Source organism: Pseudopipra pipra, chromosome 2 (assembly GCF_036250125.1).
Source record: "Pseudopipra pipra isolate bDixPip1 chromosome 2, bDixPip1.hap1, whole genome shotgun sequence".
In the NCBI taxonomy this organism is placed as follows: domain Eukaryota; kingdom Metazoa; phylum Chordata; class Aves; order Passeriformes; family Pipridae; genus Pseudopipra; species Pseudopipra pipra.
In genome coordinates, this window is record NC_087550.1 from 84101742 (window position 1) to 84128689 (window position 26948).

Genomic DNA, 26948 nt, shown 5'->3' on the forward strand with positions numbered 1-26948 from the left:
CTTCTGATATCAATGGAAAAGCTCTCTGATAAGTTTTCCAAAAACCATTTCCTACGATTACAGAAAAGCCTCTCATTCAGCTGAAGCTAATTGCTGCCAGTTAGACAGGCAAGAAGAAAGTGATAATTTCCCCATGCCAAGAATTTCTGAACCACAAATAATACATAAACATGAGAATGAGCAACTTCTAGGTTATCATACCGCTCTTCCCAGAAAAAAAAAAATTAAAAAAATGTGTCTGATGTACAGATTTTTGTTGTTGCTGCTTGTCTCTATGCCCTGTGCCTTGAGTGCTCTGCACTGTCACTTCTATCTCTTTTCCTGACCCTTGATTCCTCCAGTTCCAGTCTTGGGTCTGTCACTGGTAATTATCCATCATTTGAGCACTGACACGTAACTACAAGCAGAGGACACCTGATCTGTCATTGTGCTTGCTGATGAAACGTAGTGGTGTTGTACATATCACAAAAATGCCACATAAAACCCAGACAGCTTGTTCTGTGCTAGGGAAGTTAGCAAGCTGAATGCGAATAAAAGAAGAAGCAATTACATTTTAAAAGGGCACAGTTAAATTTTCAAGGTAGGTTTTTTGGGGGTTTTTTGTGTTTGGTTTTGTGGATTTTTTTAATGATGAAAGCATTGTAAAAAAATTTTTTTTTTTTTTTGTATTGGGAAGTAATCACAGAAAACACATTTTCTGTTACCAAATTCAAATATGTTCTTCAGAAGTTTTGGGAAGCTACTTACTCAGATAATTGGTAGAAATTATAACATATATCTTCTCTGACCCAGAACATCTAAGGAATACATAAACTCAGAACAAAGCAGAAAAGCACTGTAAGTTGAATAATTATTTCTGATGACATATCTGTCTTTTTGTGTTTATTCTACAGGAGAGATAAAATTTTTTTAATATATCAATCAATTATCATTTATTAGGTTTTATTATAATTACAACCTCCAAAACACCAAGTAAAAATATACATATATATTCATATTACTCTGATCTGATCTGTGTTTGAGTTCTCAGATATTTCTTATATTTCTTCCTTTTTTCTGATAACATTGTGGAACGCCTTATTGATTATGGCTTGCCATGGTTTTCATAAAAGCATAATCCTATTGATGTCATAACGTATTTCTGAGGTTGTTAGAAACCATGGCATGGATTAGAAAGGCCTTTAATTTAAGTAGCAAGAACACAGACAGCCATAAAAATCTCAAAACATCAAATCCAACCTAATTTGTTGTGACAGAAAGCAAAGATGAAGGAATTAAGACTGCAATGACTCTAATTTGAACTGTTGTAAATGTTCAGGCTTATGTGGGTTGAATTTGAATTACATAAAATCAAATTAATTTCTTCATAGCTTTTTCTGAGGATTGTAACTTCACTCAATATCTTTAAGCAGTTTGGTGCAAAGACTGCAGTAATAACAGTCATTTAGCAGCATATTTGAAAAATCAAATCAAAAAGCAGATATAATTTAGGGTAAATACAAAGTCTTCATAGGTGAAGTTATTGGTAAATAAATCTTTCAAGGCCCTTTCAGCCACCCATACCAGGAACACTAAATCTCTCCCTTTGGGGTTGTGTAGTGTGGAGATCTCTAGATTTAGCACCGCTTTACTGCACTGGTTTAGGACCAATTCCGGCACTGGTAGCAAGTATTTCACTTTGCTCATCTGCCATAACAAACACAGCCTCAGTTCTCTGCAGGGCTTGTCTGTGAAGTAATTTCAAATTAAGTCTTGGAGCACACAAGATGGCTTAATTGTTAAGCATAGATTGTTGAAATCATCTTTATATCTGATGTACTGTGGTGCACTGAGCAACAGAAACAAGGAAAACAGTGTCTCTTACGAAAAAACTTTATAACTCACTTCTGCATTCCAGTAAAATGCACAGTATGTGCTGATAAATCTTCTGGAGTGTTTATGAATATGTGTATCATTTGCTGCAGGGGAAGAAGGAATTGGCAGGAGTGCAGCAGATGTGATCCCATTTGTTTCTGCACAGTGGCAATTGACAGTTTTAAAGAGAGCTCTTTGGTTTTGACCCTAGGTATCTGCTCATATGACTCGAGTGAATATTGGGGTCTGATGATTTGTGTCAGGTTGATATAGCATTTGCTGATTCATGTGGGTGAACACGAACAAAAAGGAAGAGCTATCTTGGAAGAGATGAGAGGTAGTGATGTTCAATAAAACCAAGATTCCTTTATTTATTTCCATCCCATTACCTTTGCTTTCTACGGCAATGAAGCTGTAAAGATGAAGACTAGCTTGCAGAGTATAACAAATAAACTATAGATGCATATATTGTAACTAGTGGAAAAAGTTGTTATGCATAATAGAGAATAGGGAAGAATAAGCAGATAAGGGAGGATTCAGCTGATGAATCTGTGGATTTTTTTAATCCAGGTCTGTCACAGAGGTATCTCCTTCCAGCCTAGTCACCTCAATGCCTTGTATAGTCAAAGATTAGTCAAAGACTATTTCTCTCCGTTGACTGTAATCTTAATTATGAAAACTCTGAATTATTGCAGGTGACAATTATTACCTTTCCACTCTTTAATAACACCTACAATTAATAAAATAATCCTGCTCAGAGTGGCTGGCAACTTGACTATATCTTTACTTAGCAGCACGCAGCAGGCACACTTATAAAATCATCATTCTCTGGTATCACAGAGTTAAGTCATATTTAACGTTTGGATTCACTTGGCTTTCAGTGTAATAGCAATGGTCATAACAAACTCTTTGGTATGCACGTCATATTAACCTCCATTCCCAAAGGTACTCTGTCATTCAGCAATAGTGAAAATTCACTTAACTTAAAATAAATATAAATCTATTTAAACTTAAAATAAATGTAAATCTGTACTGAATTATAAACTGTAATATACAACAATGTCACAAGGCAGTTTTCATGCTTTCAAGGAAAAGAGAACAGCCCAATTTCCTAATTCATGACATGCTTCTGCACTCCAAGTGATACACATTACTGAAATTACTACATATTTATCTTCATTGGTGAAGTGCTTCATAAGAGATCTTGATGGAAACTAGCTTACTGTGTGACTCTGCCTTTCCCTAGCTTTTTACTTTTCCCTTTTGTAATCTTCATGTTTTGCCCTTTAATCTTCAAAGGTTTTCCCACTCTTTGTAGTTCCTCAGAATGGATAATAAATGCAAGTGGGAGGCTATCTTAATATAGCAACTGTAAACATGTGGCATCCCACCTTTAAGGGGAAGGAAGCAGCCAGGGTTTGTAGATGTCCATGGTTGAGAAGAAAGGACGAAAGTCAGAGAGTTCGCAAAACTTACGGAGTTTTTTTAGTCAATTATAGCACTTGTATGGGCAGGAATCCAGGTACTCACATATAGGTGCAGTAACTGAATTAAATTTATTACAAAGAGCACCAGCTTAAATACAATGTTCAAGCTGTAAAACGTGATCTTTCAACCAATTACATTAGAGTACATCAATGTGCATGTGCGAGTCCTAAAGAACTACAAGTCCCAGAATGCCTTTCAGCATCCTTCCTGTAATATGAACCCCACAGTCAATTATATACTTGGCACGGAAATTGATATAAGTTAGTCCCTTATCTTCTAGTATAAACACATGGCAGTGGATTTTGAATAATGGGAAGAGTGAAAGAGAAGGAAGGGAAGGAAGAGAAGGAAAGAAAGGAAGGGAAGGGAAGGGAAGGAAAGGAAGGAAAAGAAAAGGAAGGAAAGGAAGGAAGGAAGGAAGGAAGGTTGCTCTGTACTGTGTTGAGTTTATCTCCAGGAGCCAGAACAAGGACATTTGTCCCAGAAGAGTGCTGCCTTGCCTCCATATGGCTCCCTTCTCCAGACACATCCTGTTCTTTCTCACAGTGTATTATTATCAATAGTCCTTGGTTGGCTCCACAGCTACCCGGCTATCAGTGTTTCAGGCATACACATTTCTCCCCTTATCTTCTAGGCTTCTACAAGGAAGTAGCTGGTTCAGCTTGGGTTTCTCTGCACCATATTGCATTGTGTTAGAGATACAGAGATATCCCTTTCCAGTCTGCTAATCTGACAGTTTTTCCTTAGCATTGAAGAAGAAAACAGTAGTTCCTGTGCCAAGTACAGTTCACTGTCAATTTTATCAGAATCATTCAGTGACTATGCAAAGCAGAAACCTGCACTGTGTTGCAACATTTGAGGTACATGTCCTGTGTTACTCAAAAATTCTGATATGCCCTTTTTCTTTTCTCTTTTCTCCAAATATGCCTTTTTGAATTTTTGGTGTTTTGCCTTCTTAAAAGAGACTGGACTTTTGGTGCTAAAGGCTCCATCAGCAGTGTGCTTTGCTAACAATGTGCAGAGTGTCCAACCTGCCACCTCGGGCTACAAGCTGCATACTGAACAAGGTAAGGAAAGAGGCAAATCCTGTGAGGTAGAGTATTGTTTCTTTGTCTTTATACAAATGACTCAGCTGTAATAACTCCCCTCTGAGGAAGAACTGAGACAATTCACACATAGCCTGAAGATATTCATCTCTGCTGATGGACCATAATGGATCCACCTGTGCTGATAACAGGCAACTGTAACATCTTAGAAGGTGTCAAAGACTCCTGAAATATCCTGTGATCCAGTATTACATCATCCAGTGTAGATCTCCCTGCCCCATGGGAGGTACCGTTCTAGGTAGGCTTTTCCATGCAGCCTAAGCCCAATAAAAGACCACACTTGGACTTCACTTAGCACTGGGTTTTCTTCCCTCACCACATGGGACTTTCCTTACCTTCGGGGGTGTCCACCACCACTTTGATGGATCTGGACTGTGACCACCACTTGGACAGGACTACAACCACCACTTTGGCCAATGAACATCGAAATTGCAACAACCCAGTCACAGCATACAGCGGGAGTCTTGCAAGTCCTTCCAGTGGCCTGGGGGGTCTGCAGCCCTGCTCTGACTGCCTGTATCAGAACCGCAGCCTCACTCCAGTGCCACGCAAGCATCTGCCGGTATCGAATCCCAGCCGTCCCCCATTTTTTGCCAGCATTGACTCTTTAAATGTTCCTGCAAGTTTTTCTGGGTATGGGGGAGGCAAACCATGGGAAGGGCAGCCATCCTTCCTTATCCTGTGGCCACATGGCTTTTTCGGGGTTGGGGAGACTGGCTGCCATCTCAATTTGCTTCAGTGGGTGGGGTCTGGGAAGTTCCTCCTCATCGGTGGGTTTAACTCGACTTTATCAATATTGTTATTAGAATTTCTACTTAGGAAAGAGTAATTTTTTAACTTACATCTGGGTGTGTTTGGTCTTTCTCTCAGTATTGGAGAAACCAGGGGTATTGAATCTGAGGGAGGAGACTTCTATTTGAGGTCCCCCCACTCCAAATTGTCTCAAACCAAGACAGTATGCCCCTGCAGCATGCTAGTAAAAGTCTTAGTCTATGCAGTTAGTCTCAGGATGCAGTTCAAAGCATTGCTGATGAATAAAATAGTCTTATAGTTTTTTCTGAATTGTTGCAAGTACAGGAAAGCCTACAAGTACTGATTTCAGTATTTTAGATGCACCTCTGTATTACTTTAATTGAGAGCACCTGCCTATTGTTCATGCTGCCATGGTGACAGAGCAGTTACAGAAATTAGTAAAAAGTGATAATCTCCCTCTTTCTACAGTCTCCTTTGCTTTTTTCCACTTACTCTGTTAAATGAGCGTACCATGTTTTCTTCTGTAGTGGCTTGTTTTGCTGCACTTGAGTACAAGGCAGGATGTACCCAGCAGTTTCCATTGAGACCCCCTGGATAAGTGTTTCATATACTCCAATACCTGAACTACAGGAAAAATGCTGCTGAATATTGTCTTTGTTTTCCAGTTACTTGGCTAAACGGTCTAGCCAAATCACTTGCCTATAGTTCTCCCTCATTTCTGTAGGATTTTCAGTGAAATAAAAATGCACAAGAAAGCCTCTCTTCAGTGGAGATTGAAACTTGACCTCTTCCTTGTAGGTATCCAAAATGTGAGCTAGTATGAAAAGTCTATGTTGACTTTTTTCTTTTAAAATATGTATATGATGATTATTAGCATATTTTAGAAAGGGTGTGCCATGAAACCTGGAACAACTGCTCAAACTGTTTTTTATCTTGTTTCATTATGTTTACTTGTATTAGCTAACAATTAAATTGCAGTCACATTAAAATAATAATTTTGAGAACAAGTTTTTAAATCCCTTTTCTATTTGGTGAAAGTTGCATTCTGATGTTTCCACAATATATGTTGGTTCACTTTTTTCACTGCAAAACTGTGGCAACTAGAAAGAGAAAAAAAGTAGTGAGAGAAGCTAATCTGCATATGTGATACTGAGAAGGCTAAAGGTAGAAACTCAGACTCTCTTTTCCATAGTTTGCACTCACTTGTCAAACTCTAGTAGTCTGCCTTTAGGACACGCTATTGATTATTCTCAAAATAGTCCTAAGGCTTCTCTTTTTCTATTACATTTGTTCTTTACAATCCTGGTTCTTCATGGTCTCAGAAGAGAATGTCACACATTATGGCTTTCCCCTGTAACTTAAAATAAAGCAGTATCACTTACACAAGTTCTCAGCTGTATAAGAAAGGAATGTACTAGGTGCACTAGCAAGGGTTTTTTTCTGAAGATGGGTCAGACTGGGAAAAATACAATAACGATGTGGATATAAAAGAGAAGAAAAATTGTAAATGAAAATGTAACCTTGACTTTGAACAATATTTACTATGCACATGACATAATATGAGACTTAAGTAAACTTGGGAGTTTCTGAGTTCTAAACAAGAACCTGGCTCTAGAAATTAAAAGCTCCATTGAGAAAAAATAAATCTGAGTTGAGTTCTCAGTTCTGTCATTGATTTCTCTAACTAGTTGTTTAGAGTCAAAAGGTACATACACAGTAAATCCAGGATTTAGTAAGAATTTAGTGCCTAAATTCCAAACAACATGAAAAGCGTAGTTTACTAGGCTGCGTTTACTTTAATCTATGTCATGTCAGAATTCTCCTGGCAAGTAGAGTTTCACTTCTGCATCCACAAAAAACAGCTCTGCATTTCCTTTGTAAGCCAATGCAGGCAAGAGCACAAGCTCTATGACACCAGAAAAATGGGGTGCAAAAGCACGTGAGACTCAGAGTTGGAGGTTAAGACCCTCACACGGAGAGTCTGAAGTTCCACCTTTGGTATAATGTCTTTCTCCATATTGTGCAGTGAACACTTAAATATAGCAAAAATGGTGTCAGCAGCAGGAAGTAGGGACAGTCTCTAGCTTTTTAGATCACCAGCTGAAAGCCCTAGATCTCAGGTTTGAGAATTTTCCCTCTTTAAATCACCCCATTAATTTTGCGTTCTTTTCTGCCCAGAAGCAGAGTTTCCACAGAACTGATGTCAATTCTCTTTCAACTTCTTACCAGCCTGCAAGGGTTAACCAATTCTAAACTGATCACCTACTCCCTGATAGCAATGTGCATTTTCATGCTTCTACTATGACTGGATCTTTTACAAAACATTTATTTTGCTGTCTCACTACTGAAAGTCTGTAACACGATTGCCAGATATTTACAGGACTTTAGTAACATAAAAAATTTATATCTTGATTATATGATGGACAGCTTCTAGGGTAAAAGTTAAAGTTCCACAGCTTGACAATGTCAGGCAGTGTAGACATGAGTGTGCTCAGTGTCAACTCACCCATGAACGCAGCAACGATGTGACAGAGACTGACAGAGAAAATGATTGGGTGTAAAGTAGCAGGATTTTTTTTAAAAGTATAGAAAAGGAAAAGTGGAGATCATGATGTGGAAAAAGTAAGGTAATGGGAAACAGAACACGAATCTCAGTTCCCTGCAAGTAATGTTGATATTCCACCATTTTTCAAGATATGGAGCCCAATGGGGAATAAGGGATGACTCTCTACCACACAGGAAACTTTATCTTCTGTCAGCTTAGGTGACTTCTATGATGGTGCACTACACAGGTGGAAGCAAACATTCTGAAGGTAGATATTTTCAAAGAATATAAATATTAAATTGATGTACTCAGAAAATAAATGCCAGCAGTAATGGTGCTATTAAAACTTTCTAGTATAGGTGTGGCCTCAGACTGTTTACTGCCTACCCCTCACTATTTCTGCACTATTTTTTTTTTTCCTGAGAGACCTACTAGGAAAAGGTAAGTAGTGCTACTGAAAACCTTTGGGTTAAATCATAAAGCAAGCAAGCAGTTGGTGGCTTACTGTTCTCATTCTTTCTGTTTCTGCCTTTAAATTAGTAACTCTATTACTATTACTTTTATTACCATTACTGTCGTGTTTGAATTCATCCAAATACATCTCTGAAATTTGTTTGGGGTTATAGGATTGATTATAGGATCATTAAACAGTATTGTATTAAACTAGTATTACTGGCTATTTAAGTGTGGGTAGCTCTGTCTTCACTGCATGCCTTAGAGTGACAGAATCTACCTTTTCAGAAGCAAGCTATTAACTGAACTAATTTCTAAACACTTAACTGAACTAATCTCTAAACACTTGCATACTTGAAAATTTATGCAATTTCCATCATTTGCTGCATGACATTAAATTGAAAACTTGAGAAAATAAGATTTGTGAATGACATCTAAATTGATATATTCTGCATCTCCCCAGTAGTGCTCAAAGGCTTGTGCCCTGTTATTGACTGTTTTAATTTTTAGAGAGCTAGATAAACTGAATGGATGGATTATGGAGATTAGCTATGTATATAACTGAAGCCCTTGTTCTTTGTTTAATGTGATAGTCTCTTTCCTAAAGAATTACGAAAATGACAGCACCTGTCCTTGCTGTTTGTTGTTAAGCTCATCTGCATTTTTTCAATTACAAAACAACTCATCCTAGAAACCCAAGGGAACGTGAATTATTAACAAAGCTAAGACACGCTTGTACTAAAATCTTATGGGAAATCACAAGATTAATATCAACTATGCAGTGAATATACCTTTTGAGTTTTATACAGAAAAGACAGAGACTGCTTCTTATATATGAATACAAATTTGCTTATAATATGCTCTGGCTTACTGCACTGGATTTTACATACACAGCAAATATTAGTCTATGCAAAAAACCCCAACGATTTCCAAAAAAATAATAAATATTAATAACCATTATAATACACTCCCCCCCTTTATTATATATGGAAGTCACTGGATTTAAAATATTAACATTAATAAGCAGACAATATGAAACCAAAAATATTATATATGGAAGGCACTGGCTTTCGATTGTGATGTTAGTTTTTAAAAAATATTAACTTATATCTATAAATTTGAAGCAAACAAAACTTTAATAGGTTTGAGATTGTGCAACACACTACACTGGTCTACTGTGCTGTTGTGTTTCTCACCAACTTTCAATTTGTAAAACCATGATTCCATAAAATCATAAGAGAGCTAACTCTGGCCTCGGGATTGCATTATTTATATAATTAAAATTTATATCATTAAAACACTGTTTTACCTTGGAAAATTGATAGAGGAGCTGGTCAACTATGTTTCTTTTATAATTCAGGATCTAAACAGGATTGCAGAAGTCTGACTATCATTGCCTAGGATGTTTGTACATCCAAAGAAAACAATATATTTGTAAAATTTTCAAGTTTTCTTTGTAGTTCAGTGGAATCGATTTTGTTTAGCCAACTCTTTGATTTTTCAATGTGTCATGGTTTGAGAGCCCTAAAATCCAATTCTCGAGTCCTAGCCCCCTCCCACATCTCAACCCAGTGTGAGATGGTTTCTCCAGACACCAAACGAGACTCAGAATGGGGGGAAGGGATTATATATTACAATGACTGTACAAATAAATACTACAATACATTATATACAATCTTAATTATCTCTACCATGACATAAAAGTATTTACAATGAATCAAATCTCTTCTCCCCCCCCCCAAATAAAAGTCTAAAAGGGAAGAAGGAAAAGATCTTTTCCACTCTCAGAGCAGCAATGTCTCTAGGGCAGCAGGTCTCTCTGTCTCTCTCTTCCATGCAGCCACTGTAGCTGGATCTCTGCCAGTACACACGAGGGGGTATCCAAGCCCCTCGGCCCATTTTCTCCAAGCAAGGGTCTTCTCTTCCATGGGCTGTGTAGCAGGGACAAAACTCGCTTCACCACGGTCATATCATGGGGTGTAAGACCCCCATGAAGGTCCCTTCCTCAGGGAATTCACCCCTGAGTAAGAACATCTTGGGCAGGTTTCAGTTGAAGGCCTTTCCCTCAAGAGTTCTATCAGAGCTTCTGTGCTCTGATCTCAGGCTGCTAGCTTAGCTTGGCAGCAGCGGCGAGGGGGGGGGCAAGGTCACCCCCTCTGCATTCCTTCTGAGCTTTTCAGCTCCTTTCTGCAGTGCTGTAGCACTCCACGACTCTTTCAAGTAAGAGTCCATCCTCCTCCTCTCTCTCGGAGGTCTCAGAGGGGTTTGGGGTTTTGTTTCAGTTCTTACCCCAACTTTCTCTCTCTCTCTCTGTAGAGCCTAATTCTCTCTCTGCTGCTGGCTCTCTCTCTCGGCTCTCTCAGACAACTCTGTGTCTTCCTGCTCGGCTTCATGCTTGTTGCTGCTTCTTCAGTTCTTATCTCTTGGCTCTCTGCCATTTACTCCGGCCAGTGTTGTTTTTGCTGCCGCTTCTGCTGCTCACTCACAGTGGAGAAAAACTCCCAGCTTTCTAGCTACAGATACTTGGCCCAGTTTAACACTGTTCCAAGTCCCTGTAGCCCCTCTGCCGCGGCTGGGGGGAGCCCAGAGGCCCCAAGGGGCTCCGAGCCCCTTCCTTGTGGCTCTACAACATGGCCACTTCTTCTACAAAAACTACCTTTCTTCTCTTCTGTTCTGCTTGTGATGTGTTTATATTTTGCAGAAGCGCTCACTGGGTAAAACCTCAAGGGTCACCACCCCCTGGGGTTTTACCATTTTATAACTTCAGGGGGAAAACTGTTTCCCCCCACCACACAATGTTTAAAATATTGTTTAATATACTTCATCAATACATCAATACATTAAAATATTGTTTAATATATTTCATCAAGTCCAAAATACATGCAAAATAATTTACAGACTTGCATACTTCTAAGTACAATTTCAACTACCTTTTTCAACTACCTTTTTACTAACTTTTCAAGATTTTTTTTTTATATTATAATGGTTGTTCAATTCAATTGATAGGCATATTTATTTTCATTTAAAAAAACTGGTAGAGCATGATCTTTTGCAGTTTAATATTTGGACAAAAACTAATTCTACACAATATCATCTTTTCTCTTATATTTAAAAAATAATTTCTAAGGAAATGTGTTTACCAGGAAGCTTGATAACATTTGTTTACTACAATCTGTAATTAACAGTAATGGAAAATATTAATTCCCCAAACTAAAATTTCTCATTATCACTTCCTCAATATTGCATGTTATTAACTGAATCTGTGCCTTGAGCTTGTGCAGGTTTTAGTTTCTGTGTTGTAGATAATGTAATATTCTGAAAGGTTTCTTGAAAAAGAAAGCACCATCAGCAGAATTGGTAATGCTGCTTTATTAGAAAGTCTACCAGACACTTAAACCCTGCCTACAGAAACTTGGTCCAGATCTGACCAGCCTCGGTGGTGACTTGGAAAAGGGAAATAAGCTTTCCATGCCTGTATGGTATTATCTGGACATATGTAACACACCAAGCACCAAGCTGTAAAAATGGGTATAGTAAAAAAGAAGGGCTGTAACATTTCCTCTTTACCTGTCAATTAATATCTTTGTGACTGGAGACAGAGACAATGGTATGTGGAAAGAAAGCAGGTAAGAAAGGATTCATCCCTAGGAGTTTCACCTTTCAAATATTCATGGAAAAAAGACACTCACCTTCTCTGACTTTAGTCTCCTAAATTTTCCATAAGACTGTATGGAAGTCAATTACCTTTGAATTCAGTATGGTCCTTAAATTTTATTCAATGTCTGTTTTACAGACACTTACTTGGCTGTTTACTCCTCTTGTTCCCTTTAAATCCTACTAATTTCTATATGCTTTTCCTACCATAATGCATGCCTCTTTCTATGAAATTCACTGGAACTGGACTGCGCCATGCAAGTCTCTTTGGTTTTCATTTTAACCATTCACAATGCTACAAAACAATTTCCTTCCAATCATCTGTCCTGCCACTGGCATTTCTGAAGGTATTCAAAGAAGGAATACCTTGTGAGTTGATTTGACAGCAGGAAGATTAACCAGAGTCTGGCTTATGACAATGCATGTTTAAAGCTAAGGTAGTTAACTGTACAACTTACCCATTGAAGGATCATGTGAGAGTATATATGTGTGTTATTACACATGGAAGAGTTATTGCTTTGTTAACACCCAGTGCAACATTAACTCTTACTATGATTTGGCTGTAAACTCAAAATGTGTCTCTTGAGCTATGTTTAGCTGCTCTACAAAATGGAAAGTGCGTTTACATATACATATGTGCACATGCATAATGTTGGGGTTTTTTTCACTGGAAGAAATGGCATAAACTACATAAAGCAGTAAAACAAGAAAACTTGTGCTTTGTAAAATCTTACAATGAAAAGGGAAGATTCAAGGTTATTCTGAGTCTTCCTCATGTCACACTGTGTCTTGCCATGGAAAATGTTTTCTATCTGAACCATAGCTCTTGAATCCAGAAATGATTAATTGCTTTGGGAGAAGCAAAAAATTCCACTTAAGGGACTATGGAATGTAATCCTTTGGTTTATGTATTACAGGAGACTTTCTACCTTTCAAAAGCACAACTATAATGTCTTAGCCCTTTTCAGGCAATGGAAAATCATCCATTGAAGCTGTTGGACTCCAGGTTTTGAGGTAAAGAAATAGGAAAATACAAATTTTCTGATCTAATATCAGGTAATTTTCAAATATGGAACAAGGAACAAAAAATTGGTGTGAATGGCTGCAATGGTTAAAAAAGGACAGGCTATTGACTAAATCACATTTTAAAAGCACAGTACAAAGAAGGAGTATCTAAATACTGATTTATCTTGATTTCTGCAGCATAGTTCCTGTGAGAAACTATCTTTATGAAAAGTGGATCACTACTACTATTCACATGTATTTTGCATTGACCTCCTTGAACTGTAAGGTTTTCCCCTAATTCAGATCAAACCATCCTTGTTCTTCCAACAACTAGTTATTTTTCTGATTTTGCAAAGGAAGACCTAAGTAGTGTACAAAGCAAAGCTGAGAAAAATAACAGCATACAGCTCTTTTCCTGATTACTTGCTATGTTTATTTTTGCAAGGAATCAAGTTTCTGATGCAATCCACAACTGAAGAAGTGAGTAGGACCTTGTAATCTTTTTGAGTATCAGTGTTTCAGTGTTGAATGTGTCATATGCCACAGCATGTTGCCTTCCCTGTTTTTGGTTTGTACGACACTCACCCATTCCACTGTGAGCCCTTGCATATGCTGTATGAAAAACTGCAGAATTATAATGAATCTATTCTGATTATACTACGGATTTCAAATATATAAATGTATGAATGATGTACAAGATAAAACCAAGAGATTAGATAATCTACTGTATCCCATATTTCTGTGAAGTATACAAATTCTAAACCCTTACCAAATAACAACTTGGCTAATTAGAAAAAAATCATCGCCACCCGCATTGTTTCCATTAAGGAATCTATTTTTCATTTCCCTTCTGAAACCATCTTGCATAAAATGATTGGAATATAATGCCAGCTGCGTTGGTCTCCTGAGAAAATCCATTGAGATTTTATCAGCACAAGATGTGATCATTCTTCTGCGGGTGCTATGCCTACTGAAACCCTTCGTTAGTATTTCCAATTATACAGTGTCACTTCCAGTTATTAAAACTTCTCCTTGTTTCAACTTTTCAATAAGTGTATGTTGGGCTTTTTTTTTTGTGTTCCTAGGCAGGGATTGAGTTGCAGAGAGCAAATGGAGTTAGTTGATTTGTTAAATGGGTGGTGATGGCTGAGATATGAAACTAAGTAAAACCTAGGTAAGCTGTTTATACTATTAGCTGAGTGTCTTATCTGTTATTTAGGCTCTTCCCCATTTAGGCTCTTCTCCTTCCAGATGTAGGGCTCTTTTTGCAGACTTCAGTTGGACCTAGAAGATGTTTTCATGTTTTCCTGCTCTAAACTTTGGCATAAAATGCATTCCTACTGGTTGGAATTGTGGTTACAGCCAAGAAGGCAGGCCTCCCAACTCTTGAAGCAGGGTTCTACACAGTATACTGTGATGTGAGAAGCATACATCTTCTCAGCACATGATATGAGACAATACAGTATTTTTTGAGTGATAAATAATCCTAAAAAAAAAAGAAATGACGACTTAGTCCCAGAACTAGATACCCACCTGAGAGTGCCACTGTGTACTTGCTTAGCTCATGCAAAAAACCCCAATTCTTAGGAGTGTGCAAATGCAATGTTTTAATCACATAGACAATACTTTGGTACCTTGGGTGGCTATTTACCTCACCCCAGTGAGGTAAGTGGAATATGTGGGACCACTCAGGTGTCTGAATTTCACTCATATGCTTCTGGAAGCTGCTGAGTGCTCTTTGGGCCTTGCCCCAACTGCTTCACACAGCACAGAAATTAAGTGAAATTGCTCACTGTAAATTATTTACCAGGAGTAGCTTTAGAAAATGTTCCTAAACAGAAACCACAATAGGAAAGGTGCAATACAAAAAGGGAAATTTTTTATAAAAAGGGAATTTTTCAACAAAATGGCTGTTTTATAAATTATACTCTAGAGAAGCTGCAGGCTTTTATATGCACTACCATGTTTACTTAGTTTGGCCCCTGCTCCTCAAGCAGCATTATAACAAATTTTTCTGGGCAGTCACAGTTGCACTTTTCTCATCTATTTAGTCATTTGTGTTGTGCAATGGAATAACCATGGTATATCATAAAAGAAAAGTGCCTGGCCTTTTGTCTGAGCTACCACATGCAGGGCTGGGGAGGCAGCAAGGGAAGGAGCAGTGTGCTGGAAATGTTTGTAAAACCACTGGACAGCATTTCTTTGTGCTCCTAAAGAGATTTGCTGCAGCTGGAAGAGAGAATTAACTTCCTTTGGAAGAGAACAAAGAAAGGAGCTGACATTTAATCAACAGGGAAGAGAGGGAAATAAAGTAACTATGGAAGGGCAGGGTTGATATTTCCACTCACAGTTCTGGCAGCAGGAAATCTCAACTGAGCTGTATTCTCTCCATTAAAAGACTAGCCCAGGAAAGCAAAGCAAAAAAAAAAAAAAAAAACCACTGTGAAAGACGTTATCAGGACCTGACTGTGGCTGACTCCAGAGTGGATGGGTCCAATATATGTAGATCCCTGAATACCCAGGAGATGATGGCTGAACCCACAGTCCTGGTGCTCACAGGGTGTGTCACCTGCACACATCTCCGAAGGGCATGTCTCTCTTTAGCCACAACCCAAGCTTTCTGGCAGCTGTTATGTGCAAAAATGTCCCATGGGAAAACTAAAAGGCTCCATGATAAGATTAACCTTCTAAATGCCCTGATGGTCCATTAGGCAGACTTGTGCAGCACCTGTGATGACTCCCCAGAGAAGGCACCAGATGACATACTGACTCTAATGAGAGTCACTTGGGAACCTTACAGAGTGTGCTGGTTTTGGCTGGGTAGTGTTAATTTTCTTCACAGTATGAGCTTTGGTTTTGGTCTGGGCTGAAAACAGCATTGATAACCAAGGGGTGGTTTAGTTACTGCTAAGCTGTGCTCACACAGAGCCAAGGCCTTTTCTGCCTCTCACCGCACCCCACCAGTGAGGAGGCTGGGGGAGCACGAGGACTTGTGAGGGGACCCCAACTTACCAGAGGAATATCCCATAACCATATGGCATCATGTTCAGCTCTAAAGAAGGGGGAAGAAGGAGGAAGGGGGCAGGTGTCAGAGTGATGGTATTTGTCTTCCCAAGTCACACTTACACGTGATGGAGTATGTCTTTTGTGGAGATGGCTGAACATCTGCCTGCCCATGGGAAGCAGTGAATGAGTTCTTTATTTTGCTTTGCTTGTGCATGCAGCTTTTGCATTCCTTGTTAAAATGTCTTTATCTCAATCCATGATTCTCTCCACCATCCCACTAGGGAGAAGTGAGTGAGTGGCTGGGTGGGACTGAGTTGTCAGTTGGTGTTAAATCACAATAAGAACCAGTGGATGGGGCTGTCTACAAGCAGTTTTGCCTCCTGGTTAGTGACTAATTTTCCTTCTCTTAGAGAACTGCATGTGAGAGATAACTGGTGTGTCAACCTGTGCCTGAGCCATGACTGCCATGGGCTCCCATGTTCCCTCCTAGAAGCAAGTCCCCTATCACAACACTGACTGCAATTGCAGATGAGTGCCCCTTGTGCTTTATCTATACATGGTCTTCAGTACTTTTAATTTGCAGGTCCTAGATATGGCAAGCTGGGGTATATGAATTTCTATTTGGTGAATTTAAATCTAGTGGTATTAGACTGGCTTTTTTTAAATCTCCTGTTTGACAAATAGTTTACTAAGTCAGAATGTCCATTTTTGTGGCTGCTTAGTGAACTGGACTAGAGTGCCAATCTGGCTGAAAAGCAATCTGCCTAAAGCAAATCAGTCAGGGCAGCTTGTCGTTCTGGCTTACCAAGGAACCACATAAACATTTGTGCCAGAGCAATGCAAAAGGTAATTTGGGGACAGAAAGGTGGGGCTGGTTGCTTTTTTTTCCTTCCTGGAAATGCTGGGTTATGATGATCTAAAGGATGTGCTGAATTGTAGTCTCCACTGCCTATTGTACAGTGCCTTCAGTGCAGATCCCAGACTGCTGGGATTTTTTTAACCACAGTATGAAAACTACTGCCCTAAGCATAAAACAAAGCAATGGCATACCCTTGTGGTGACTCCCTGTGAGTAAAACATGTTGGGATAAACTACTCCACTGAGGGTGTTTCTGGTGGATAAGATATTGTGTGAGTACTGTCTGGGCTGTACTTAGTGGGCACAACTGATACAAAAACTGTCAGTTCCAAACCACTACCATTATTATGCTACTAAATGGTCATAGACCCCCAAAAAAGGCACTTGTAGAAGTTGTTTATGATGTAATGCTGCCACCTTTGCTCATGCTGACTGCTGCCTTGTTTCACCAGTAAACCCATCCCCACAGACTCAGGGTGGCTACTTGCAGAATTAGAAGCCCCTGATTTCCTGTTGGGTCAAGTTGGCAGAATAAGGTTTTAAGAAAAGAGCAGGTGGAAGAATGTTTCCTCATTTCTGATGCATTCCTCAGTTTGAGTGTGTCAACAGATGGAGTGGGGATTAGTGATAACATAATGTAGCCTCTTAGCTTATGTAAAAAGCAGTCTCAGAGTGCTGTGGATTTTCTGATGGTTCATTAAATGTACTCATGCAAACTAAAGGATGCTTACATTATAAGTAAAATGCTCATCTTCATTGAGTGTTTGCCTTTGACAGATAATATCAGGGCGGGTGATGTATACATGTTTAGAGAAACATGCAGAGAAATGTTGAAAAAGAAACAAAATCTGTTATTTGCTCTTTGTAATCTAGCCTGAAACTAGCTGTTGATGGAGTTACTACTGCTCACTGTGTGTTTCACATCCCGCTGAGGCTGTTATATGGCCTTTTGCAGACTGACATATGTTCCCTCCGCCTTTGCTCTGAAGCAGCACTCCTGTAGCTGTGGCTGCTGAGCCACACAGAGCAGCACTCAGCTCCTGCTGAACAGCAGGGTCCATGGTGCAGGGTGGCTGCTGCTGCAGCTTGGGACTCATCTGCGGCTTGCAGTCTTGGTGTGCTCCTTGCCAGGTTCTGTTACACCAGGGACCAAGCTCATGTAGTTGTACATGCTAATAACCTCAGCCTCTGAGTATGTAGGTGAAGAATGCAAATAAAAATTATTACTTTTACCAGTAAAATATACCCAGTGAGGGCCCGAATGAGGGCATTATTTAACATTAGGTATTCCTACCATGCTATGTTATTCCTCTCCCTCCTTCCTCAGTCCCTGAGCCCCAAAGGGGCTGCCTCCAGTTTTGCCCACTGGGCTCTTTGAGTCACCTTATGAACTCAAGCTAAGGATTGCTATGGGTGAAAAATGTCTGGGGAAAGGCAGGATCTCTCTCTATTTCATCAAGATAATTTCCTTGATTAATTCACAGAGGGAAACATTTTAAATCATTCTGTAAAGAAGTGAGTCCTTATTCTCAAGCTTCAGAAACACTAAGGTCTTATTGCTCTTAACCAAGATAACAACACTCTATACAAATGCTTCCCAGTCCTCTCAATGCCAACATTTCCTAGCTAATCTTGTACTGGCTGCTGTACAGAAACACTACTGCTGGCGGCAACACAGATGCTGAAATATTGGTACCAGTGGTTTGAGGTGTTTTTCTGTGCTTCAAGAGATACTGTAAAGGTATGAGTCCTACACACCTCCATAGCAGAGCATTTTGTATGTGAAGCATACATTACAGTGCTAGAAGCTAGATGAGTTGAGGAGCCCTGTTAGCTAGAAGTAAGGCACAGTTCTGACACTGCACAAGCGGTCAGGTCAGTTTGTGTTTGTGATAGTGCCTGTGATCAGTTTTCACTATAGACATCTTCTGAAATTTAATACTGCACTGATACTGTGATTTGGTGATCTTATGTTTGCTGGCTGTCTCCCACTACTCTTAGGAGTGATAGATTGGCTGTAATATTTAGGAAGAATAGAGGAATATCAATGAAGTCTTCAGTTTCATAAAGCTCACTGTTAATTCTTTTTCTCCCTCACATATACACACTGATTGAACTCAGTAAGTTCCCTAATTATTCTTTTAAATAACAGCATTTGACATTTTTCCTGAAGGCTATGTAACAAGTGTGACTTTACAATAAGAATGGTGTCATTAATAGCTGCAATAATGGATAGAGCAAAATTAATAAGATAGGTGAACTAATTTAGGCAAAATGAATGGAGTTTTGCCTTTGTTCACCCACCTTTTGTACCTTAGATTTTTTAATGGTTAGACACACCACAGAAAAATACAATTCTTGACCCTATTCTCACTGTACTTTCTATTTCCCCATGACATTTTCATTTCCAGCTCTAATCTGGTTTATCCTCCTTCCTCTTATATTTCTTCACAAAAAAGAGAAACAACAGAAACACATATCCTGGTGGTTAGTGTGCAAAAGGACTATCCCCACTCAATACTCCTGCCATGACACTTCTACAAACCAAGCAAGTATACTCTCTGGTTGTTTATGCTTTTATCATGTGCATTTTATAGAAATAATGAGGGGAGAAGAGGAAGGCCTATTTCAAAGCACTGCATTGAAGACCTCACTACTACATTAACTCAAGGACTGCAGGCATAAGTGTGAAGCAAACCCCTTTCTTGCAAGCAAAATTGTGTTTTGCCTGTGCCAGATGTAAGTGGACTAAAGGTTGAGGTGACATTGTTCAGATTCCCATGCTGTGAAGACAAGGAAGAGGAAGCTCATTAGCATCTACGATACTAAGTGCAAAGCTTGGTATTTACTCACAGACCTTTGTACTGTGCCCCACATAAAGTTTACAGATGACTAATTTACTAGATGACTGCTTTTTTTGTCCTGTGTCACCCTACCAATGCTCTTATGACAACAATTAATATATTTGCAGGGATTTTGCCAACTTTACTAGTTTGCTTCCTTTCTAATTTTCCTGAGATCCTCTGCAGGAAAGCTTCTAAACCTCAGGCTGGATTTACAAATCTGAACTTGCTACACTAGATTTCATGTATTCCTTGGCCTACATATAATCTACAGGGGAGTAGTTTTCAACTTTGCCAAAGACCCAGCAGAACAAATGACTAAAATTTTCTAAATTTTGATAGGCCAGATAACACTTGTGAAATGAGTCAACACCCTCCAAATTTTCCTACTATGAGATTTTTTTTTTAAGAAACTTTTTATTGTACTTATTTTTTTATGATGCATTATTTAGATTGAAGGGGGGGAAATGGGTGGATTCTGGCTCGTATGAGCAAGAAAACCTAGGAGAAAATTGAGGCAGGTGGAGTATCTTTTAATGGAGCTTTAATAAATGACTACACAGATGACTATCTTTACAGAACTTCATCGGAGGAGAAACTCCAGGTTAAGTGTTACCCTGTGGGAAAGTTGGGTGAAATTGCAGTAAAAGGAGAAAGAACTATAATTTGATGTGGAGAAAAAATGTTTTGTATAGAAAGTGGCAGGTAGGAATAGAACTAAACTTTAATAAGAAAAAAAGGAAAACTTTGCAGAAGACTGTCGCAAAAGTGTCATATTTACTTTGTACTGAATGTTTCAAAGTAAATTTTTTTAAAAACAAGGTAAAAAAAACCCAAACAAAACCCTTCTGAGCTGGTCTACCAGTCACAGTTTAACACCTCTCCTGGATGTCTTGCTGAGCTTCTGCCTGCTTGCATGTTCATTTTGGCATACTTTTATCTTGTATTCCAGTTGAAATGCATTACTTACTGAAAGACGGGGGTTACCATGTGCAGGAGTGGGTGCTGGAGGAGAGGGTTCAGATCAGAGTGTGTTCATCAAACATATTACACTGAAATGTGCTCTTTAGGTAACAAGTGATGTGTTTTTCTTTTTCCTCCAGATATCTCATTTTATGTATTTCTGAAAGGTATTATTTAATATAACATTTCTTCGCAAGGAGTTCAAATCCATCTCAGTGATCAAGAATGAAACAAAAATTTTGTGAACACATTTCAGAGAAGCAGTTTCCCAAAGATCTGCAATTAATTTGTGCTTACTGTGCATTCCTCAGAAAAGCAGGCTTTTTAGGACAACACCAGGGCCCTGAGGGAACCAGCTGGCCCTCCTGGCTACCACTGAGTGACCAGCCCCTGATCACACTCCACCAGCCCATCCTGTCCCACTTGTCCCACATGGTGCCCTGAGGGCCATGATCCATCTGGGGGACAGCTTGGGTCCCTATGCAGTTCACACACGGCTGCTTGCCAGCAGTTTGGGTTCGAAGCTTTGTTCGTTGTTTGTATTCTGACAGGTGTCTGTGGAAGGTCATAGTTAATGCTAATTAACAATTAACACATTAGTTAATGTAATAGCTGTTCCCAAATGTTTCCAGAAGAAAAATCTTCTAAGCATAAGAAATAAGGATGCTTTTTATGTCTGGTTCTGGAGCACGAGCTCCTCTGTAGCATTTGCTGTAGCTATATGTGTATATATGTGTGTGTGAGTGTGTGTGTGTTTGTGTATACACACCTGTATATAGGTAAGACATGAATTCTGTTATGTTTAACAGTCTGCAGAGGATGTCAGTCCATCAGCTGAGGCACTCCTAAGTAACCTCTTGTCTTTTAGAGGCCTGTTTTTGTTAAATCCATTCAATCTTGTGTTTTGGGTTTTTTTTTTTGTTTGTTTGTTTGGTTTTTGTTGTTGGTTTTTTTTCCTTTTGTGGTTAGTGTGTTTGTTTGTTTGTTTGTTTGTTTGTTTTAATTTTCTTTTTTTGGTTGTTTTTTTCTTTTCCCCTAGAGACTCTTTTGCCAAATCTCCTGCAATTCTCCAAACAGCTGATAAGTCACATACACACATGCACCTTTCCACTAGTGGCTGTGCCAGCCTGGATTCCTCAGGAGCTGATCCACATGCTAAGACCATTTCAGCAACACCTACCATGTTAAAAAGATAGTTCCCTCTAAATCTGTATAAAACTGAGCACTTCTCTCTTTTTTTCCTCCCCAAAGAGTTTTCCAGCTATACAAAGCACTTCTGATGAAGGGTGCTTTTTCAAAGGACAGGAAAGATTGATTACTCAGCCATGAAGAAAGTTTGTGGAGAAGGTTTGTGAAGTGCCACATGCTGTCGATGAAGGAAGAGGGATAGCCCTTACCACCCAGTCCTGCTGCAGATTTTAACCACATAAATAATACTGTACGTGTAACAGGACCACTGCCACTGTGGCAGCTTTGTACTGAAATCCTAGTTGTGAGGTGATGGGCTGTGACTATGTCTGTCAGATCCTGACACATCCATCCTTTATCCCATTGCTTGGCATTGTTTAGTTACGCTGTAAATTTTTTTAGACATAAATCAACTCTAAGTATTTCTTAAAAACTTTCTACTTTCATCTATTGTTAATTCTCATTGAGCATACTCTTTGCAATATCATACTAAATTTCCTAAACTTCTAATAAAATTAAATCAAATTCACTTTAAATTACCAACTTTACTCACTATCTTCATTATCTTTAAACTATCTTTGAGTGTTTTAATTTCAAGCTCTTATTGATCTTCCAGACCTAGGGACCAGAAGATATTTTCTTATGCTTTTATAACTGTTATGTCTATATAATATAGGAAAGAGGCATCAGATGTTAAATAGGGAGAATAAGTATGAAGAACTGTAGTTAAAATCTTACTGTGACATTTCCCTGGACAAAGAGGATATAACTGTAATAGTATCAGAATTCTTCATTCTGAATTCTTCACAAAGACAGATGAATTCCCAGGCTGATCAGTGGGTAGACTGTGCAGCATGAGATTTCTGTATTATGAGATTGAAAGGCTCGGGTTAAATGCAGATCTTGATCCTCTGGGGCAAAACTGCCATCTTCTTGAGAATTTCTTCAGTCCAAAGAGGAAAATTTTCTGCATCATTAAGCAGAAGGGAAAGCTTCATGGCTCTTCTCTGGAATATCTGAAATCAAGATCTTTTGATATATCACAAATGTATGCACAATAATGTACAGGCAGTAAAATCCATTCTGGTTGCTGGTACAGGGAAACATATGGTCTTCAACATCTCCCAAAAAAATGAGATGAGAGAAGCAGAAAAATCACTTTACAGCAAAAAGATAAAATGACAAATAATAATTTGAGACACTCCTCCAACAACCATGCAGGCTTTTAAGATAGTTGACAAAACATTGTCTGTATTTTATTTCCCTATTTTCTTCTTGTGTGAAAGTCCCAGCTTCCTCTGAGAGAAAGAAAGAAAATATTGTCGTAAACAAGAGAGATGGGGAAGCATGGGGACTAACAAAAAAAAATATGAAAAGTTTTAATTTATATGGAATGCACTTCTCCGTTTGAGTGCTATACGGCATTTATATGTCTTTATTGAAGCTCTTCATAGTTGAGCCAAAGCCCAGACATAAATTCTGATCATGTTTTGCATCAGGAATTAGGATAGATGTTATGGATTGGTTGTCCCTTAACAACAATCTTGAAGAAAGATTTTCCGATAAGTAATCTTATATCTTTTAAAAGTTTGAATATATGTTGCAGAAATACATATGCTAAAGACAAAAGGCTGAGTCTTGGAGCAGCCTAGAAAGAAAGGAAGTTACAGATAAGAAAGCAAAGGGGAATAATTGATGTACCAGAGCTTTGAGGGGTGAAAAATTAATATCTGGTATCAACATCTGACCTACTGCACAGTGAAGCAAGGTGAAGATATACATGATCTGAAAATATCCAGGGTAGCTCAGGAATTAGAAAACACAGGCATGTCAACATAGTGTCATACTAGAAATGCTGACCTTATCTTGTAGATTAATAGAAGTATTATGCAGCTTGTGCACAGCATTGCATTAACATTTAGCTTCTCTTCATCACTACATTGACTCAAGTATATCAATGTTCATCTAGCCCAGCTCATAAGACCAAAGTGCCCAGAAGTCAAGGAGACTTGAAATACAGTGGGAACTAAAATATCGGGATACAATCCAGCAATGGTGCAGCCATTAACCTTTAGGAAGAGACGATGACAGCAGATGATGCAGATGATGCAGAATAAATGGAGGTGGGGAAGAAAGGGGACATTTCTGAAGAAGGTGCAGTGTGCTAACAGTCATGTCAGATTTGACAGCCAGGAATACACCTTTCTCACAGGGTTTTTTTTTTCCATCCAGCAGAATAGGGCAGCAAAGATGTGAGAGAATCTCTTCAATGCCAAATCTCAATCAGAAATAGCAAAGAACTGTGATCTTATCAAACTGGAGGAAGTTATGCACCAAAAAGTCTTTCTTTCTCAGAGAAGTGAACATGTCTATAGTGGATTAATAATTAGAGAAAATCATGTAATTTCTACCATAAGGTATCTATTAAAATAATTTATTACTTTTTAAATGTATCAGACTTTCAGCAAAATTACTCCTCTGAATGTGAATTTTCTGCTCTCTTCCTAAAGATTCACCCCGATAATACAAGATTGATATTTACCAGATATTGCAGCTTTTAATATCAAATCTTCCCAGGCTGCAGGGCTCTTCAGGGTTAGAAAGAGAGAGGTCAGTTAAGCCTGTTTTTAAGGAGATTCATCTCTCTAAAACAGTGGTAGAGAAGTTAAAAATATTATAGGAAGTAAATTATGTGCACAGTAAGTACAGAAAAATATGTAATTAACAATATTATGAACATTATGTAAGTATTTTAATAAATTGAAACTCTAGCATGTTTTATACAGACCACATCTCTCATTTGGTAAGAATTAGGTAAATTAAGATGTCAGCATTCTTTTCTTTGTAAAAACACCTCATCTACATATTCTTTGTAACATGCTTGTGCTGTATTATTCTGCTGGTTAATGCTACATATATGTCATTCCATCAACAACAGTTTGATGTTAAGAACAGTGTTCTGAAATATTAATTTAAAAAAAATGTAGCAAGCATAGCTGTATTTCAGCAATCTCTCTTCACCTGCAAATGTCTGGGGTTTTGGTCTGTTTGTCTAGTTTTTATATATATATATATTTAATTTAACACACACTGTACTACCTAATTATGAAGGGTTTTCTAGTTTTTGCTTTGTCTGACTTTGTTGTTATTCAGCTACTCTATTAACAGACTTTACAGCTCCTTTCCACACTACAGACAAACCATTTTACATTTTACAACCATGGTTCTCCCTTGGTTCTTTGTTATTATCAAATAGCCTGATGTCTGTTGTGGGAACTAACTTTAAGATAGGTATCTCAAAAACTTAATCATGGTTTATACTTTCATAACCATTACAAACAGAACACAAATAACAAATGCATAAATGCAATCAATGAGACTCAGAAAAATAAGCTTCTCAAGAGAAGGGTGGTATTCTGGGAGAATAGTGCTGTGAAATTCCAGGACACTGAGAGATAAAGATGAGACTATCTCATGTCTCAGGAGTCTGTTTGGATCCTTGTGGTGTTTTATATTTATTTTTTAATGTTTCTCTCTCTTAGAAGTCTTGGTAATTGCTTTCATGATAGCTAATGCACCCATTTCCCTAGGCAAAGAGATCAGAAAACAAATAAAAATAGTTTCCACTCATGTTTTTAAAAGCTTTGAAATGTTTCTTTAAAATAGGTGTTGCTGATCTTGATGCACCTGTTCTGTAAGAACAATCTGATTGGAATCAAATATCTGAGTATGTTTTATTATGGTGATAATAAATTGGGTATGGCTGCTGGGAGCCAAGGATGGGTTGTCTCAGCAGAGAAACTATGAGACTGGAAGATATTTGTTACTCAAATATCAGTTTTGAGCTTGAACTTATTTATAATTATTCATGAAATGGACCAAAAGATCAAGACTATCCTTATAGAAACTGCTACTAACACGAGAGTAGGATAAATTAGTGCATATGAGGAAGTAGTAAAGTAGGTTATGTACAATTCCCTGGGAATTGTAGGAATGGGTTAGAAGATCATGCATGTAAGAGCTAATAATAAACTTGGTTATAAACCAAGAGCTCCTCATTTGTGAGGCTGTCTGGGAAGAGAAAATTTTGATATATTATTTGGCCATGCAAATGACTGTGAACAGCTCATGAAATGTGATGATGAAAGAGTCAGATGTGATCAGGTAAGATTTTCCTAGTAGAGAGGAAGAAGCACCAATGCCTCTGCACCAGAGCAATGTCATGTATAGTAGTACCTACTTTCCTGAAAAGGAGAATAGAGAGTTAAAAATTCATCCACTCCCAAGCTGTTGTCAATACAATTTTCTAACTAAGATGAGTGATGAAGTGTAGTAATGGAATGACTTTCTATGATCCTGATATCATACTGATATTAGACTAAAAAAGAGGCATCTATCTTATTTCCTTACTCACAAAAAGTAAAACGTGGCCACATGTTTACAGAGTGTTGCAGGTGATCATGGAAAGTAGGACACAAACATTTTTATGAAATAGTATATATGGCACAGTATTCCTATTAAATCTTGGCTTGATATTTGATTTAGTCAACCTCTTTCTAGCAGTGGTTGTTTTTTGGTTGCTAATTATGGCACTTTCTTGGCTTGCAAGGGCTTGTCTATAAGCTGTAATATGTGTTGTGGTGTAAGGATCTGAGCTGTCAAAGATCAAAGTAGTAAAGCCACATGAGACAGCTCAGCATTACTTGGGGTCTGGTTCAAACAGCTCTGCACTGGCCCTTCTGCCTGTTTGGCTCTGATCCATGCACGTGCGGGCACTTGGGCAGCTTTGTGTCTGCCTCACCATCTTTGATGAAGATTTCCTGAGTCCCCTTCCATGGAGAGGTCCATGTTCCACAGAAGGTTCCACTCCTTTTGGTGAGTGTTGTCTCTTCAAAATGATGCTGAAAAATTAGAGTCTGTATAACTTTTTCCTGATGAGATGTTGAGGCAGACAGGCATCACTGTACCTTTTCAGAGTCTGAATTGCACTTCTTGGATGGCTGATCTAGCTGGGATGAAATATCTGCTGAGATATATTCCAATTCATCAGGAAATGATCCTGTATATTGTTTCATTTGTAAGTGGAATGCAATCATTTAAAAAAACCCTGAAACAACAACAAAGAAAAGTCTTTCAGTACAGAATTTTAATCAATAAAACAGTGGAGGGATACACTGACATAAAATCAATCTGTCTTTAATTTTTAACTTATATACATTACAACAAATAAAC